General features: G+C 34.3%; 1 non-coding gene across 38 annotated transcripts in view; it reads right to left on the bottom strand.

Moving 5' to 3' along the window:
- Positions 1-3,118: 3,118 nt before the first annotated feature.
- The window catches only part of LOC140638065 (uncharacterized), a 62,616-nt gene continuing 45,947 nt past the window's right edge, over positions 3,119-19,787 (bottom strand). For 20 of the 38 annotated variants that reach the window (XR_012035203.1, XR_012035214.1, XR_012035196.1 and 17 more), the window contains 2 exons: positions 3,864-4,090; positions 3,401-3,508 (listed from right to left, as the gene is read on the bottom strand). This is a non-coding gene — a transcript (uncharacterized protein). Of the gene's footprint in view, positions 3,509-3,863; positions 4,091-16,096; positions 17,747-19,787 lie in introns of those variants that run through there. The other 18 variants (XR_012035200.1, XR_012035195.1, XR_012035197.1 and 15 more) reach the window with 6 other exon arrangements.

Here is a 19,787-nt window from a genome sequence, read left to right as displayed (position 1 = left end):
TGAATACACTCTGTTCCATCTTCCATAACAATATTACTGACATTGCCAGAGAGCCTGAAATGATTCCCACATTCTCATTCTAATGCTACTGGCAGTACCACCCTTTAGAAAGACTGAATTGCAAGAGGACTTCTGAAAAAAATCTTAGAAACTGGGATGGATTTACAGTTATCTGAAATAGTCATGGTTGTCTAGACATCATCTGAGAACCCCAACAAAGTGGACTTAGTAATGTTGAATATCAGAATGGGAAAAAAAGATACTTAATAACAATGATTTTGAGGTGCCTGGGTGGCTCAGTAGGTTGTGTCTGCCTTTGGCTCAGGTCATGATCTCAGGGTCCTGGGATCTAGCCCTCTGGTTGGGCTCCCTGCTGAGAGGGGAGCCTCCTTTTCCCTCTCCGTCTACCTGCTACTTCCCTGCTTGTGCTTGCTCTCTCTCTCAAATAAATAAATAAAATATTTTAAAACAAGTGATTTTTCCCACCCCTTCATTTTAAACTCATCCTCACCCCCTCCACCCGCTCAACACTTCAGCATGTTTAACTGTCCATTATTTAGTTTTAATTTGATTCTGGATCAAGTTTATATTAACTAGTCTAAAGCCAAAGTTCCTTTTTTTAAAAAAGCCAAAGTTTTCTGATCTGACATTCAGACTTAGTACTAAAATAAATCAGCTTCTAGTAGGGAAGAATTTCATTCATTAACTCCATAGACAGCTCTGTAACTAGTCTACTTTATGTTAGAAACTTTAAGAAGTATACCCTTTTTCTCACAGCATCATTTACTCAGCTCTTATTAAAATTATAGGTCATGGAACTGAGCATGCATTCTAGGAAGCCAGTCCATACCTCAATTTCTAGGCTTATCTAGAAGATAGGGGCTTTTATTTCCACATTCAATATCCAGAGGCTTCAACATTTTCTTAGCCCTAACCTACATCCATTTCAACCACAGGTATATAACCTGCCAATCCAGGTGATTACATAAAAGGAACTGGACCTGATCATACAGGGCTTTCCCTGTAAAACTCATCACAGGCTAAAATTCAGTCTTTGTTCACTGTAACTTTTATGAACTACTACATGTGCAAATAAACATGAAAAAAGTTATACATGAGACCAAGCAATCAAACAAATGGGCTTAGCTTCCAGTTGTTGACCGTTGATCTTCACAGAGAAGCAAAGAAAATTGGTCGACTCAGCAGCAAGTATATAGTAATGAAACTTCCTGTTAAAGGAATCCAGAAACGCTGTCTCCTATAAAATTAGGTGATAGAGAGACCATATAAACCCTCAAGGATCTAGTTTAAAATAAGTGAACAAATTTTGCACCAATGTTAAATACATATGTGATTAACTTCTAATTGAATCACTAGTATATAGCTTGCTTAAGGGTTCACCTGTCAAAACCTCTCTTCACTCCAACATTAAATAATTTCTATGAGAAAGGTTGTATTATACTACTTTAAATCACAAACACCTCACAGATTAACCATTATATAATAGGCCAAATACATGTAAAAAGATAGTATATACCAAAGAAGAAAAAAATTTTAAAGGTGGTTTAGAGATAATTTATTCCTTATATATGATTATAAAAGGTCCATACTCTTCAATTTAATATAAAATTCTAAAGTTATTTTTCAATAATCATCTAGGCTAAGCAAATTATGAAAAGATTGTGGTGGCCTTGAATGCCAGATAAAAGCATTTGTAATTAATTAGTGGGCAATCGAAAAACACAGATTATTTTTGAAAAGAGAACTGTGGTGATCTAAGCCAATCAAACTGTCTGCAATGTTGGAAATATTCATATTTACAGCCAAAACAGAAGGCACTGATCACATTTGACTATCAAGTGTTCAAATAGTGATAGTATAAATGAGAAATTAAATTTTAAAATTAAAAAATATTTAATTGACATTTTAGTAGCCATATGAGGCTAGTGACTACCATACAAGACAGTACAGATCTAAGTCTCAATTTAGAGAGGTTAATCTTTTTTTGATTTTTATTTTTTAAGTAGACTCCACACTCAATATGGGTCTTGAACTCACATCCCCAAGATTAAGAGTCACATGCTCTACTGACCTAGTCAGCCATGCACTCCCTAGAAAGGCTAGTCTGACTGCTTTAAATTAAAAAAGCTTAGATTAAAAAAATAATTTAAAACAGTTCAATTTTTATTACTATTCAGTTTTTATTATAATGTCCAACTAGAAATAATAATTTTAGAGTTCTGGAGGAATGCATTAGCAGCAAAGGAGGAAGAAATTCAAGAAGACTAAGTCTTTATATAAATGGATATAGATGAGAATTTAGTATCAGAAATTTTTTTTTTTTTTTTTTTATTTTTTTTTATGATAGGCACACAGTGAGAGAGAGAGAGGCAGAGACACAGGCAGAGGGAGAAGCAGGCTCCATGCACCGGGAGCCCGATGTGGGATTCGATCCCGGGTCTCCAGGATCGCGCCCTGGGCCAAAGGCAGGCGCCAAACCGCTGCGCCACCCAGGGATCCCCAGTATCAGAAATTTTAAATATGAAGTGCTAGAGAGATGGTCATTTGAACTGTAAAGATAGATTAAGTCTTTCACCTCATAACAGTTGAAGCACAGATATATTTAGAAGATTACTGTTACTTCCAAACATACTAAGTATAAGGACAAAACTTCAGTGAAACTTCCATATACAAATCAGAGTTCCAGCTGGAAACCAATGTAATATACAAATGGTATCATTGGGGAAGTTTACTGAAGAGTCCATCTATAAAGCTAAGGATGGGAAAAGGATTTACCAACAGTGAAAGGAGAGAAGTTCTGGGGGGAAATGCCTTTACCATTCTAGGACCTGATAGGACAAGTGAAGGGTGGCATTGCCAGGATAGGGAGACAGCAACACCTGGAGTTAGAGACAAAAGTTGCTGTAAAGTAATAGATAACTTAAAACAGGACCACCAACAATCCTTATATTATCAATGAGATAATAAATGCTTTCACCACTTGCTCCCTTCAATCTTCTACTGGTACCTATCATTGGATAAATCCAATCAGATGATGGGGAGCAATGAGGTCACTGGTACACAGGACAGCTTCCTGGCTCAAAAACAGAAAAATAAGAGGAGTGAATGGATGGCTAATGTAGAGGATATAGCACACTACATTAAAGCGGTAAGGTGGGGAGGAGGCACCTCGGTGGCTCTGTGGTTGAGTGTCTGCCTTTGGCTCAGGTTGTGATCCTGGGGTCCTGGGATCAAGTCCTGCATCAGGCTCCCCACGAGAAGCCTACTTCTCCCTCTGCCTGTGTCTCTGCCTCTATCTGTGTGTCTCTCATGAATAAATAAAATCTTTTTTTTAAAAGTAGTAAGAGAGGAAAATAGAGAACATGAAAATGCTTTCTCAAACAAGAAAAGTCTATGAGTGAGATTTCATTGATTTATTTATTCCAAAAAAAAAAAAAATGTATCCAGGATCTTCTCTGTGCTAAACACAGATTAAAATAATAAAAACCTGTAAAAAAATCAGTGAAGGTAATGGCTTTGAAAATGTCTTTTAGTTTGGTAATTTGGAAGGCACTAATAAGTTTTAAAATAAAACTTTTTTTTTATGCTACCATGCAACAAAACTTGTATTAACATTTTGAACAGCTATTGAGAAAACCAGTGATTCAGCTGTTACTGAAACTGGTAATTTCTAAACTTAAATTGGGACAAATGACTAGAGTCCAGAGCAATGCCATCATTGGGCACTAAGAATTCAAGATTAAAGAATTAACAGACACCCCTCAGGCGAAGGACAAGGTAGAGAGTTGACTCTTTCTGGATGTTGTAATCAGAAAGAGTGCAGCCATCTTCTAGCTGCTTACCTGCAACGATGAGCCTCTGCTGGTCAGGGGGGTGCCCTCTTTATCCTGGATCTTGGCCTTCACATTTTCAATAGTGTCACTGGGCTCCACCTCCAGGGTAATGGTCTTGCAGGTCAGGGTCTTCAGGAAGATCTGCATATAACCCCTCAGGCACAGGATGAGGTGGAAAGTTGACTCTTTCTGGATGTTGTATTCAGAAAGGGTGCAGCCATCTTCCACCTGCTTGCCTGCAAAGATGAGCCTCTGCTGGTCAGAAGAAACACTAGAAAACACCACTTCCTTATAAAGATAAGTGAGATTACTTGTCATGATGGCACAGTGAGCAAAAACATAGCTACCCATATTTTCTCTTAAGTCAAAGAAATACTAGGTAAAAGACATTGAAAATATACTGTAAAGCACACAGCCACACTTATAAAAGAGAGAGAGAAAGAGAGGAGAGAGAGAGAGAGAGAGAGAGATAGTAACTACCATAATGACTCTGAGAAGCAATGAATAGTCACAGACAAAAGGTGAAAGCCAGTGACACTAGACAGTGGAGAATAAGGATCAGTCTACACAGGTATATACAAGCAAATGGATTAGCATAAGCCCCACGATAGACTGAGAGTCAGATCTGGATTTCTTAAATAATGAGAGAAATCATGACCCAGAACCAAGCAAGTGAACCAGCTTCTAAACTAGTCCAACCAAACATATCTACAAGTATCAAGAAACATTCTTTTTCTCTGTCAAAGTTAAAGTGCCAGTGAAACACTTATGAGTTCTTATCATTTTTTGTGGGTCTTTTCTTCAGTCTTTCCTCTTTTCCTATGCCATTATAAAGATGAATACATAACAGGCTAGCATCATGGTTATACAGCCATTATTGTTAAATTCATTTTCTTCTGATTTCAAAATTTAAAATGAAAATGCAATGAATAAAGGCATTTTTTAGACAATGTGCTGAGAACATTGTAAGGTGACCCCCAGTGAGTCACACTTTAGTTCACTCCTTTTCTCTGGAGTACAGGTGGAACCTGACAAAGATTTTGGGATGACACTCCCATGACTATGTGTGTTATATAAGACTCTTAGCCACTGGAGCGACAGATTCTCCTGATGGCCCTGAAGATGCAAGCTTCCATGTGGTGAGAGGGTTTGTGGGAGGACCGCCTGGTAGGAAACCACAGGCAGCCTCCAGAACATGATGGTGACCTCAAATCAATGTCAGTAGGGAGAACCCAGGGACCTCAGTTATAGAGTCACAAGGAAATGAATCCTGACAGTAACCTAAATGAACATAGAAGCCTACCCTTCCCCAGACATGTCATCAGAAGAAAATACAGGCTGCCCTTGGCTATACAGGCTTTCAAGACCAGGAGCAGAGTCCAGCTGAGCAATGCCTGGACTCTTGGTTTATGAAACTGTGAGACAAAAATGTCTACTGGTCTACTGTTTTAAGCCAGTAAACTTTGGTTATTCATCACACAACAAAAGAAAATATATGAATAAGAAATAATAGGTATGAGAAAATAATTTAGGAAATGATAACATTCAGATGTTTAAATAAAAATTCACCTGCAAACAATTGGTGAACAGAATAAATATTAGCTACAACACAGTTGAAAAAAGAATTAGCAAATTGGACAATAAATATAAATAGTCTAGAAGGAAGCATGTAGAGATAATAAATGGAAAATATAACAAATCCATGTAGAGATACTGTGGTTAGAATGAATAGCTCTACCACAGAGCTGAAGAAAGTAATTGAGTGAGGGAGTCCTGAGAAGGGAAAGGAATAGTGGGAGACAATGTGAAGAAGAAGGAATATTATGATTGAGTATCTTCTGGCCCCAAATAATGTTCAAATTCCCTGGCTAAAAGCATTACCAAGTTATATTAGCCGAGTTAAGTAAATTTTAGAAAAATCACCACTTAGCCATGGCTTACTGAAATTGCAGAACATCACATCCACAGACAAATATGAAAATCAATCAAAAAGAAAAAAAGATCTCCTGCAAAAGTATGACAATCAAATTAATAGGGAGGAATGTTTTATAAACAGTAACAAACCAATAAACATTGGTACCATAGTTTCAAAGTGAAGTGGAAAAGAACATTAAATTCTTTTCAGTACAAAAATCAATCCAGAAATAAAAAAGGGAGAAGAAAAAATAAAGGGAGAAGACACTATGACAAACAAAGAAATTCACACAGCAAATCAGAAGATAGGCATAATAGTCTATAGCAAATATTAAATAAATAATAAAAATGCAAATTCCTTATTCAAAACAAACTGGAGTTGAAAACATAGATATAAATAACATAGCAAAGGAAGAGGTAAGTTCAAAGAGAAATCATTCCATTTTGGTTTTCTTTCTTTTTCTGCAAGATGCCAAAGATTCTAATTAATTTTGACTAGAGATTAACATATTTTTGCTAAAACGTTAAATATGCTATGGGAAGAATAGAGTGCATATTTTATACATCATTAAAGAAAAAGTATATGAAAAGGACTATATCCGTTCTGCAAAATCAAGAAATTGAAAAAAGTAACAAAAACATGGCAAATAAAAAGTACCTTTTGAAGTGATAAGAACTGCCAATCCCCATAATAACTATAGTCACATGTTAAGCTGATCTATTAAAAATAAGAAAGCTTCCCTTGAAATTATGTACTGTGGTAAGTAATAGAAACTAAATACAACTCCACAGAATAAGTGGGAATTAATGGATGGAAGATGATACACCCGCAAAAGACCAATCCCCTCTCATCCAAAAGTCTTATGTTTCAAGACCTACATTAAATAAACTCAAGTCAAAATTGTTAGGTGGGAAAATTCATATTAAGAAAAGATTATACAAAGTAATATTTTAAAAGAGTCATAAATACACACTAGCTAAAATATAGTCAAATTATAGAGAAAAATACAGATAAAACCCACACAGATATAAGATGTTCACAATTCCACAATTGTAATAGAAAAAAAAAACTCTTCCTTGCCAAAAATTTTTTAGTGTATAAAAGACCGGTATGATATGATTTCAGTGCTATCATATGCCTACCTCAATAGATTTCGAAATATTATGAATAATACTACTCTTGAGTCCCAGTACTATTCAGTGATGGGGATGTCAAATGTATAAAGAACTTCTTGCACCTTATAGGATTGAGAAGTAAATATATTTTCTTACAGATACATTTATAGCAACCCAATATTTTAACATAGACTAGTATCAAGTTTTCATATACGAAAACAATTTAAGAAGAATAAAATTGAATGAATCTACTTAAGACTAATTTCTGAATTTAAGCCCGAATATTTATAATCCAATAGCACCCCACAATCTTCTTACTTCAAATAATTGATTGCATTATCAACTCTTAAAGGCAAAGAAAGGGGGCACCAGGGTGGCTCAGTGGTGGAGTGTCTGCCTTTGGCTTGGGTTGTGATCCTGGGATGCCTGGATCAAGTCCTACATCAGGGTCCCCACAGAGATGTTGCTTCTCCCTCTACTTGTGTCTCTGCACCCCTCTCTGTGTCTCTCATGAATAAATAAATAAATATCTTTTTTTAAAAAAGTAAATGTAGTCGTGTTTTAAGTGTGTTTATTCCTGCCACACGTTAGACTCAACTTTTCAGGGACAACTTAGGGCATGAACAAACAAACTGTCAGTGTGTGAATAGAGCCCATGAGATAGATTTTGAGACAAAATTTAAGACATTTTAGTAGTAATACAAATGTACTAACACCTGTATGTCCCATTTGAATCATCAATCACAGGTTGGAAGAGGTCATTGTGAGAGATACAAACCCCACTGGCCAAGTGCTTCTCTATGATTTTCAGCAATATGGTATATTTTAAATAAAATGACTAGATAGGACTTATATTACATATAGGGGAATTTAAATATATGCTCCAAAGAAATAACCCCTGAAATTCCTAGCACTTAAATGACCCAGAAATTCTCTAATTTAACAGAAGAATTCAAGTATCTAGAAAAGAGATGACATCATAAATAATCACATATTAACATATTTTCAATAAAGTAGTCAGATGAGCTAGCCAATCATATTTTGGGTGAAATGGTTATATTAGTTTTAATGCAAAATAAGTAATGCAATTGTCATATTATATAGTTGAAGAAATTAAAGGAAGACTTTATTGCCAGTGATTATGGGGAGAGAAATTGAGGGAACCAAGATTCTCATGTACACTTATTTCAAAGCCCTAATTGTTTCAAGGATACCTGGTACATCACTGAAGAAATTAATGATGAATATAACACACAATTTAGTTGATGTCTTAAAAAAAAAAAAGGCCAAGTAGGATTTAATCACCAGGTGTTATGAGCTGTAGAGTCTGATGAAAAATTGCTGTTATCTTTTCCAAAGTTTCTCAGAAATAAATATTTTCAGAGGGAGTAAGATGAGAGGTAAAAACTTAATAATACATATTTTTAAAAATTGAAGATGTTTATTTTGGTTCTTATTATTAATTTACTAACCATTCTATGTTAAAGGAGGAGGGAAAAAAATAAGCACAAGAGAGAAAACCTTACAGAAACTATCAATTGCAAAGCTGACAGATTAGATGAGTGCATGACGTACCTTTATTTCAAGTTCCTATACTTACAAGTGAGAACCAGACTGGTCCTTCATAAGATTCCTAATTTTTAAACTTTTAGTTATTCTTATTTGTATTACGATGAAATACTTTATAGGTAAAGCATATTTGTTAATGTGGTGAGTGTAGTGGTGTGTGTGTGTGTCTGTTTCTCCATATAGTTCTTTACATTTCAACAGAAACTGTGTGATACATCTACTGAGCATGAATAATTCACATGAGAACGATATGTCTATTTTCTTTGTATTTGTACAACAATTTAGTTCCTTTTGGTGACACCAATAAGTCAACAGGAGAGGCCCTGGCATCTTAGTTGCTCCTCAGAGGAAGGAAACCCTTCTAACTTTAAAGGACAATGTATTCATCTGGAATTCTTTTCATTTATTATTTAAATGCTCCCTAGAACAATCCATATATCCCTTTATTTGATAAAATATCAGGTTACAAATAGCTGGGGAGTAATTTTTTACATCAGCTTGAATAATTGTGGGAAGGCAGTGTGACAGTAAAAGTTTAAATGATACATCTAAATTACTGTCCTTTAGAGAACTGCAGGAGGAATTTAAATTACAAAACAGGCAACAACCTAAATATTGTCAGCTAAGCAGAAACCTCCTCAGTTCATCTGATCTCCTACTGAGAATTCTCTTGTTATGTGTCTCATGCTAGTTTTCCAATGACAAACTTCAGATTTTAAACCATTCATTTTTTCTTGTAATTGCATTACTCTATAGGACCATTAAAATAATTAAAAGGGCAAATGAAGAATGTTATATGAAGCAAAAAGAAAGTAATTGGCTTTTAACAGGAAAGTTCATGGTAATGTAGAAATTAGGTATGCACCTGGTAGAGGAAAACATGAAATTACCTATGTTAAAATAGCAAACTATCAAAAATGTTACTTATATATAATGCATTTATAGTAGACTAGTGTATCAGTTAAGAGAAGAAAGTACCATGCAATTTCCTCTGATTCTACTTCCAACAATAGACTGTACCATCCTCTACTGTGGGTTTCTGGTTTTACCCCCTGTTGCTTCCATCCAGATTTACCCACATGACTGCAGCCTATGGTCACGCTGGAGATTGGCACCTTTACTAACAAACTACTGAAAGACCATAAACCGTCAAGAAAACAACCTAGGTATCTTCATCTTGTATCTTTATTTACATCATGCCCTTTGCTTTGGTTTGATTTTGGTTTGTTTGTATATGATCAAATAGCCTAATAACCATCATCTGGAGGGGAATACAAATGTAAAGCAGAGACTGCTTCAACAGGCTAATAGAATACAGACATCAATAAACGTGCAATCACTACTTTTCTTGGACACAGCCTATAATTTGCCTATAAATAAAACTGTTAAACACACTCACACCAGCAATAGCCATTATCAGAAATACTGACTACTCTTTATAATCTTTGTACAATTTGTAATGTGAGTATCAGAGTAAGTCTATTCCAATGAAGAACTGTATTTTTCAGACTTGGCTGCTTATTCCAGGTTGTTCTCCAATTAGCTTCACAACAATAAACACATATCCATATGCTCATCATCTGGCCACAGAATGCAGATGTGAGGGAAGGAGGCCCTAGCCAATCTGGCAAGAGCTGGAATCAACAATAGTCCATTACAGGATCTGCTAAGTGAGGGTAGATGCTCATGTGTAGGCCTCCTATGATTTTGGGAGAGACAACATCTCATGCAGCAAGCTTAGTAATCACCAAGACCAGAGACTATAGGATTATTAGCAAGATCCTCCAGAGTTTTTCTCCTAATAAGGTTTGATCAGTGTAATGGTCAATACCAGAAGTCATCAGCTGATTTACTCTCTACTTCAGTCAAACCAATTATACCTATTCATAATTATAAATCAAACCATACATCACCCTACCTACTGTTTCAGAGTTTCTAATTTTTTAGGTGTTTTTAAGAACTTCATTTTTAGGGGCAACTGGGTGGCTCAGTCAGTTAAGCATCTGCCTGTGGCTCAGGTCCTGATCCTGTGGTGCTGGGATAGAGCCCCAAAATGGGGCTCCCTGCCCATTGAGGAGTCTGCTTCTCCTTCCCCCTGCCCTTGCACTCTTGCTCACTCTAGTGCGCCTGCTCTCTTTCTCAAAGAAATAAAACATTTAAAAAATTCATTTTCTTTTCTAGATTAGTTCCAGGTACACAGTACAACCACAGGAAGGTACAGAGACTTGAACCTGCAATGACACATCATTACCACCCAAATTCATAGAGTACATAGTTATGGAATCGTACAGAGTATTTCCACAGCCCTGCAAATCTTCTCTGTGCTTTGCCTATTCAGCCCTGGCAACCAAGATCTTTATTCCTGTCTACTTAGTTTTGCCTTTTACAGAATGTTGCAAAGTACGAATCATAGACTATTTTTTATAAAAAAAAAATGGTCCTACACTGCTCATAATCCTATTCTTTTATGCATCTATCTTAAAAGCCACAACCATGAATTTGAATTATAAAACTATTTAAATATATACACGTCTATGAAGAGATATATTTAATTTTTAATTAAATTTTCATAAATTTTCCCCACAACTTACTTTTCATATAACCCTATTCACTTTGAACTATCTACAGTGAATAAGTGAATATCCAAAATTTATTTAACCAGTCTCATACTAATGGATATTTAGATTCTTTCAAAGTTTTCTGATTTCCAAAAAAATTGGGATGAGTATCCTTATGTTTCCTTATTTAAATTCACAAATGTCCCTGGCATATATTTGTAATTTGAATTAATGAATATAGGTTGCATAGTTGCAAAATAGCACTCTTAGGTGGTAAGGTGGTTTTTCAAAAAATTTATCCTCCCACAAATACTTTTCAATAAGCCTTATTTTCAAAAGGGGGCCCATATAAGTTTTCTACTTTTTTCCTTTGCTCAGTTTTCAATTGAATTGTAGATTTTTCTAACAACTTTTATTAGATGTTTTTTTTTTTTTTTATTGTGGATGTTAATCCTTAGCCTGATATGTGGGGATATCACTTATAATCTTGTTATTTTTGCTTCCCCGTTTATTTTTGATCATTCTTGTTTATAGAGCTATCTATAGAGCTATAGGTGTTTCTTAAAATCATATTTTGAAATTTTAGGACCCTATTCCAATATTTTTATTAACTTCTTATTTACATAAGGTTAGTACTAATTCTATTGTTATTTAAAAACTGAGCTCATTTTAAATATTATTCTTTTTTAATTAATTAAAATTCTTTTAAAATATAATTTTAAAATTTCGTTTAAGTTCTTCTATGTTGTGATATACAAGTTTACATATTATATAATGTCTCTCCAGGCATTCTTTGCTAAATATTTCAGTGTCCAACCTGATTTTCTATTAGTCCATGAGGTGTTTAGACTTCAATATTTTCTTATTATATTGCATTTTGAGTCAGAGAATATGTCTTTACAATTGTGTCTTATTTTATAGTCTATTTCCTGGCTTGATTATATTAATCTTCAATGTACACTATTTTTTGGATGACAGATTTTATAATCATTTTAGGCTAATTTTATTCATTATGTTGTTTAAATCCTCGGAGTCCTTGGAAAAACTTTGACAGCTTTATCTATCAGTTTCTTATTGAACCCTTTTAAATTCTGGCCCTATCTTTTTGTAGTTCTTTCAGTTTGTGGGCTATGGTTTATATATTTCACATCTTTCTTTTAGGTGAATAGAAGTTTATAACAGCAATATCTTTTTTATTGGCTTATTCTGCGGTACTCCTCTGCATCCCTATGAATTCCTTTCCACTTAAGTACTAAGAGTTTATGTTTATGGGATTGTTAGACCAGCTTTCATCGATCCAACTTCATTCTTGCCACTTCAGTAAGTGGTCAATTTGTACTCATTCGCTGAATGGTCCATTAGTTGAATGAACGTTTCTCTGAACTTTCTTTTTTTTTTTTTTTTTTCTGAACTTTCTTATTTCATCTAACAGTGTGGTTTCAGTTAAGCAGTTTCCATTTTTCCTTCATGATGGAATGTAAAAGACTGTTCAGTTCATCTGTGTTTTCTTGGTACTACCCCTGAAGATCCAAGGGCTAGAGAGAAGGGGCTGAAGAAGTGGGCAGCAAAGCTGGATACAATGTTCTTCAACACATACCGTATCATAAGCAAAACATAATCATAAGATTGTTTTCATATTAATTATATTCTGGAAGATACTTTCATAAATGCACGTACATTTATATCTTCATGAGAATGATATAATATTGTGCTTTGTGATTCCACATTTCTTCTCACCAGTCTTTCCCACTTATAGCCCTAGACGTTTTGCAATTTAGAGATCAGTGTCAACAAATAATGTGGAGTTATAATGCTTTCTAGTAAAAGCAAAGAGAAACTGGTCAATTATACACAGTATTTAAAAGTGAAAAATAGGGGCACCTGGGTGTCTTAGTGGTTGAACCTCTGCCTTTGGGTCAGGTCAGGATCCCCGGGTCCTGAGATAGAGTCCAGCATGGGGCTCCCTGCAGGGAGCCTGCTTCTCCCTCTGCTATGTCTCTGCTTCTCTCTGTCTCTCATGAATAAATAAATAACATCTTAGAAAAAAAAAAGTAAAAAAGCAGAATACTTGAATTAATCACTCACTGGATTGATTACCTAAAAATTACCTACTTGATGGTTTGTCTAATTCTACCTTTCTTCAATTTTTAATCATCCCCGTATATTTTTCAGTTATTTTTCAGTCTTTTTCTTTTATTGAAATTATAGAAATAATTTTATCACATATATACAAAGTTGGTATTTGACAATGCTAGGCATAATTCAATGAGAAGATAAATTAGGTGGCAGATAAGTGTGCCACATTTAGAAAAATAAACAAATTTCAACAATAGTGTTGCCATATTTATATGTTTTCAGTTAGATTACACAAATGTTAAAAAATAAGTTTTAGAATTTTAGAAAACCCCAAGGAATTTCAAATTCAAATAATTGTTGGGTAATCTTAATCAAGTTGACAAAGCTAGATATTAACATGACCTAATGGACTCAAAATATATTGAGGGGTGCATGGATGGCTCAGTTGGTTAAACGTCTGCCTTCGGCTCAGGTCATGATCCCTGGGTCCTGGGATGGAGTCCTTCTCCTCCCTCCTCATTCCCTTACTATCTCTGTCTCTCTCAAATAAATAAAATCTTAAAAAATAAATTTAAAAAATAAAAATAAATAAAAATATTTTGAAAAATATTGGATTATTGGATGGCCAAAGATAACTAAAACAAAGTCAATAAATATTAAATAAGTAATATATGGACATAATTATTTGAAGTACAGAAGACAGCCACTGAACTAAAACTATAGCATTAGAAAGAGCTCTTAAAAAAATAAAAAAAAAAAAGAAAGAAAGAGCTCTTAAGATTGACTAAAAAGATAGAGTGGAAACTTAAATGCATACTGTTAACTGAAAAAAGTGAATCCAAAAAGGCTACATACTGATGATTCTGGAGATTATTTATCCATTAGTTGATGCCAAGTTTTGGCAATAATAAATCAAACATCTTTGGATAAAAATATCAAGGGCAATGATTGCTGGATCATATGGTAAGAGTACATTTAGTATTCTAAGAAACTACTAAACCATCTTTCAAAGTGGCTGTACCATTTTGCATTCCACAAGAATTCCTGCTGCTTCACATCCTTGCTGACATTTGGTGTTGTCAGTGTTCCAGATTTTGGTCATTCTACTCAGGATGTAATGGCAGCTCTTGTTTTAATTTTCATTTCTCTAATGGCATATGGTATAGAGAACCTTTGGCCCATTTTTTTATTAGTTTTTTTTTTGTCTTCTTATTGTTGAGTTGTAAGACACCTTTGTATATTTTGATTAATATCAGATGTGTCTTTGGCAAATATTTTCTCCCAGTCTGTGGCTTATTTTTTCATTCTCTTAGTTCTCTTTAGACAGTTCTTGCCAGCTCGGTAGTTTTGGTGAAGGGACTGATTGCTGGGGCATCCTATCTTTTGTCTTTCATGATGTTATCTCCCATATTATCTTTTTTTTTATTTGCTAATAAAAAAAAACTCATTCTCTTAATGGCCTATACCATTCTCCTTGTTCTAGCTGTATTAATTAATTTTTTAATTGTATGAAGTTTGAAAGGGAAAAAAGACACTTAGCTATTTGTTCAGTATCTAATTATTTTATAGGAACACTTGCTATCTTAACTGCAAAATACTCTCTGCAGCTACTGTTCTTTATTTTATCACTGTTTGTATTGCCTTTTAAAACCTATGAAAAAAATTAATTATACCTTTTCATGGCTAAGAAACAACTCTGGGTCTTAGTTGGAAAAAAATTCATTGAAGCCAATTGAAGCCTAAAGAAAAAGAACACTTTTTATTTTCCGAACTACTCCTGGTCACAGGTCTTAGATAGTTTACACTTCTTCAAGACCTGAACAAGCCCTCCAGCTATTCCTGGATTTCTCTTTCTAATTTCAAAGCCTGCTCCTAACTACAGCAAAGAGATTTAGACTTAAAAGATGCCCACTGGTGAGGACTAGCCTCTGTTTAGTTCCTTAAAACTTTTCTTCTCAATCACATAGGTTATGTGAATGCTGCACTTGCTTGTATTTAAAAAAAAAACACAGAATATTAATAGAACATATTTCAGAGATTACAAGGTCAGTAATTTTGAAGCAGGGGAATCATTTATTTTCACATAGAATTTACAAATACATATATTTATGTGTAAGTATCATAAGTCTTGTGAGAATATGTGTGTATGTATAAAAACAGGACCCTTCAGATGACAAAAGAGCCCCATCCATTCACTCTTCTTACCCACTTGGCCCTTTCAGCCAATTCTTAAGATTCCTTTGTATAACTCTCTGACAAGTCTAAACACTATTGAAACTACTTATATAATTTGATATCTACCGAGATGGTTTAGGAAACTAATCTACAAATGGTGGTAAGCTATTTATTTAAGATCCCAAATGCAATAACAAATGAATGGTGTATATATTCTAAGCATATTGACCATTGATTTTGTTGCCGTTGCTGTCATTATATAGTTTTTGGTTGGACTAATTAACTTCAGTCTACTTTGGAATACAAATATCAGTCATCTGAAATGATGGTAGAAATGTTGGACTTATGTATGTGTGGATAGATAGATGATAGATAGGTGATGATAGATGATAGATAGATGATAGATAGATAGATAGATAGATGATAGATAGATAATAGATATATGAATACATAAAATCAAAATACTAGCTTCAGGCAAGGTTTTGTGGACCACAAATAACAGAATTCAAGCAAGTGTAAAGAAGGGAAACATGTTGAAATATCTCTTGTAATTCAAATATAATAGAGTCTCACAAATGTCAAAAACTAGAAAATCATCAGAAAGCTAGAACCCAGCGTTTTTTTTTCTCTTTAAGCATTATATTTTTGCTTCTAATTTATTATGTTTCCCAGTATGCATGATTTAATTCTTCTCTGTGCACACAGGAAAAACATAAACATAGCATAATGTCTAGTAATAGCCCTACTAGTTTTTATCAACCATTTCTGCAATCTACCCCAAATCAATGCCAAATTTGCAAAGGAAAGAATCTGTTTGCACTGGATCAGATGAGATGACTTCCATGCCCACTGAATTGTAACTAGGGAGTTTGCTGTAAGGTCTAAATAAGATAGTTCATGGAAAATTAATAGTTTGCAGTCTGGTAAAAAGTACACATTGGCTGTGGTGGTAGAAAATGAATAGACGGAGAACAGGATTTTTAGGGCAGTGAAAATACTTTCTATAAAATTATAATGACTTTTCATTATGCATTTGTTCAATCCATAGAATATACAACACCAAGAGTGAACCCTAAGGTAAACTATAGACTTTGTGTGATTATGATGTATCAAGGTAGGATTCTCCTTGGTAAAAAATGTACCATGCCAGTGAGTGATGTTGGTAATGGGAGAAGCTGTGCAGAGGTTATAAAGAAAATCTCTGTACCTTCCTCTTAATTTTGTTATAAGCCTAAAACTGCTCTAAAAAATAAAGGCTTTTAAAACATAATTAAAAATAAACCATAAATCTTCATTATCATCTTCATTGCCCCCATCATAGGCATACCCATAGTTAGGGGCAATCTTTCTAACTCTGACTTATGTGTTTATTCTAAGGTATATATGCAAACTCAGAAACAGAAAAATTCAAAAGATAATACTCCAGGTACCATACTCTAAAAAGTGAACTCTGCAAAATATATTCAGAAAAATAGTTCAACAGTAATGAAATATAAACAATCTCAATTTATTAAATTGATGCCGGTTATTGCTAGGATAATATGAATATGTAATCAATAATATACTTAATCCCTGAGGATGAGTTCATTCTCGATTTTATTTTTTATCTTTCTATCTGTCTTTTGGATTCTGACTCATTACAGTCTTTGGAAAAGCAGCAGTGTTTGTACTTAACACAAAATAAGATCTGCATTTCATAAGTTTCATTGGCAATGTGCTATTTAAAAGCTGAAAGATTGCTAATTATTGGGGATGCTCACATGGTTGAGCCTTAATGCGAGAGTCAGTGCTGCTACTCAACAAAGCACTGAGACGTTTAAACGATTTTGAAGGATAGAATTGGAGGACTCAGAGCATTTGCAGCCTAAGGCTATGGCACGAAGCAGCCACAGCATTACCTTGCCTAGAAACCACCAAACAGTTTAAAGTGTCATTGTGGGAGTAGGGGGAAAAAGTGCTTAGAAGTGTTTGATTTTTAATATTTCTGAGTACACAAAAGATAAAAAGTATTGAAATGCAGCATTACCATATCTGAATCAATTTAGTGTCTGTATTACAAAATCTCTTTGGGTTTTTATAAGAGAGACAGTAGTGGAAACATCAAGGGAAAAGAGTTATCACTTTTTTCACATTAGAACATCCTGAGAGTTTACAACTGAGTATGTTCTTTATTTTTAATTCAGAAACACGTAGATACAGGGACAAAGACTAGCTAATGCCTTTCTTTCAAATTTAATGGCACACTTAACAAAATCACATCCAGTAAAACAGGCTATGAAGTTTTGTTCCTCTGAACTGCATGATTATATCTCATTAATCCATGGATCTCCGTTGTGCTTTCTTAGTATTTGTGGCTTCAGTCTTTTCAATGTGTTGCTGGCACCATAGGCTCTGTCACCCTGGAAGCTTTCTTAAAATGATTGCAGCTTAATAGTCCTCACATTGGAGTTGTTTACTGCCAATAGTTGAAATTAACTGTAGTGCCTGTTAGCCCAAGAGAAACAACATTTTTAAATTAGAGCCTCAGCACTTTTCATTTCTCATGGAGCCCTTATATCAAATGTATTCACAAAGATGCGAGCAGAAGGCATTGAGCAGTTCAAATTGTAGTTAAGTTTTAATGGGATACTACTGCTGTCTCCTTTCTGTAAGTAAGATTTCAACAGTGCCAACAATGCCAACAAGGACAGCAGCATTAAAACTCACCCTTCTTTTTTTTTTTTTTTTTTTTTTAAACTCACCCTTCTTGTATTAATATTCAGTCTGGTATGCAATGTCCATCCTCACAGGGCAGAAGAACTTTTCTTTCTTTTCTTTTCTTTTCTTCTTTTCTTTTTTTTCTTTTCTTTTCTTTTCTTTCTTTTCTTTTTTAACTGAGAAAACAATGCTGGCAACTTTCAATAGTGTAGAGCGAGAAAAATAAGTAAAATTTGACAGGGAGAATTAGATCTAGCTCCTCATGTTTATTACAGAAAAACAAAAAACAAACAAACAAACAAAAAAACGATGTGGATTCAAGAGACCAGGTTTACCTTCCTAGAGAAAGACATGCCAAGTATCTCAAGCAGATCTTATACCATTAACTGAATCCTTACTGTTTGCTAGAAAAGATACAACATATTTATCTACTTTATCTCCATGAGCTCTAATTCATCATTTCAGGGTAGGTACTTTTACTACCATTTTAGAGATGAGAAAACTAAGGTGCAGAGAAGTGAAATAAATTGTTCAAGGTTGGACAGCCCTTCGTGGCTCAGTGGTTTAGCGCCTGCCTTCAGCTTTGGGGCCTGATCCTGGAGGCCCAGGATCCAGTCTCATGTTGGGCTCCCTGCATGGCACCTGCTTCTCCCTCTGCCTGTGTCTCTGCCTCTCTGTGTCTCTCATGAATAAATAAACTAAATCTTTAAAAAAAATTGTTCAAGGTCAGATGACCAATTGATGGTGCAGCTGTGACTTGAACCCAAGTCCATTCCACTCTAAAGCCATAAAGTGTGTGTTCTCTTTTTATTGCCAAACTATCTTATATCATTTTTTTCTATCAAAATACACATGTTTTGACAATTCAATGAATTTGGCATATTTATAGAATTTGAAAGGCATCACCACATATTATCAAAATCAAATTTTACATTTCCATCATCCTAAAAAGAAATCTTGTGGCCAGTTACTGTCATTCTTCATTTCCACTCCTCTTCCTAGGTAGCCATGTACTTTCTATCTCTACATATTTGTCTTTCCTGGTCAGCCCATATAAATAAAAGCATGCAATATGTGTTCTTTCATGTCTGAGTTCCTTCACTGAGCATAGTGCCTTAAGAATTTTTGAAGGTTAACTTATTTTTATTATCTCTAATTAAACATCTCACAAAACAATATTCAAAAACTGAGTTCAAAAACATCAGAGTTACTATCGTTTATACATACAGCTTAATCTCCCTAGGGATTTATAATAATGTGTAGCATTAAAATTTAAAGATAGAAGTTACGTGATATTTTTTATAATTACATTTCAATAGCTTTATTTAATTGGCAATGTACTTGATTGAAATGTACTAGAGACCAATGAATGCTAGGAAAATGAGAATTAATAGGATAGAATGAGTAGAAATTAGATAAAATATTCCTTACGTAGTTCTTATAGCTAGAACATATGTAAAGTTTCCTTCTAATTATGAAATTCCATATTTCCTCAAAGATTCTTTTTTATTATCAAATTTAAAGTTACAAATTCTAAAAAGGTATCTTTTAACATGAATTTATTTGAAATGTATGGGAGTGGGACTAAGAAAATGTGTGTGGTATTGAAAATTGACATTTATAGTTATATAATAAGAAAAAGGGCACAAGTGCCAAAGCAATCTTGAAAAAGAACAGCAAAGTAGGAGGTATCGTACTCTCTGATTTCACACTATACTACAAATATACAGTAATCAAAACAGTATGGTACTGGCACGAAACAGACCCACAGATCAATGGAATGGACTAGAGCCCAGGAATAAATCCACACATACATGCTCATCTAATC

Source organism: Canis lupus, chromosome 8, assembly GCF_048164855.1.
Source record: "Canis lupus baileyi chromosome 8, mCanLup2.hap1, whole genome shotgun sequence".
NCBI classification, from domain to species: domain Eukaryota; kingdom Metazoa; phylum Chordata; class Mammalia; order Carnivora; family Canidae; genus Canis; species Canis lupus.
Note: the sequence above shows the minus strand (reverse complement) of the source record. Positions and strands in the feature narration are given on the sequence as shown.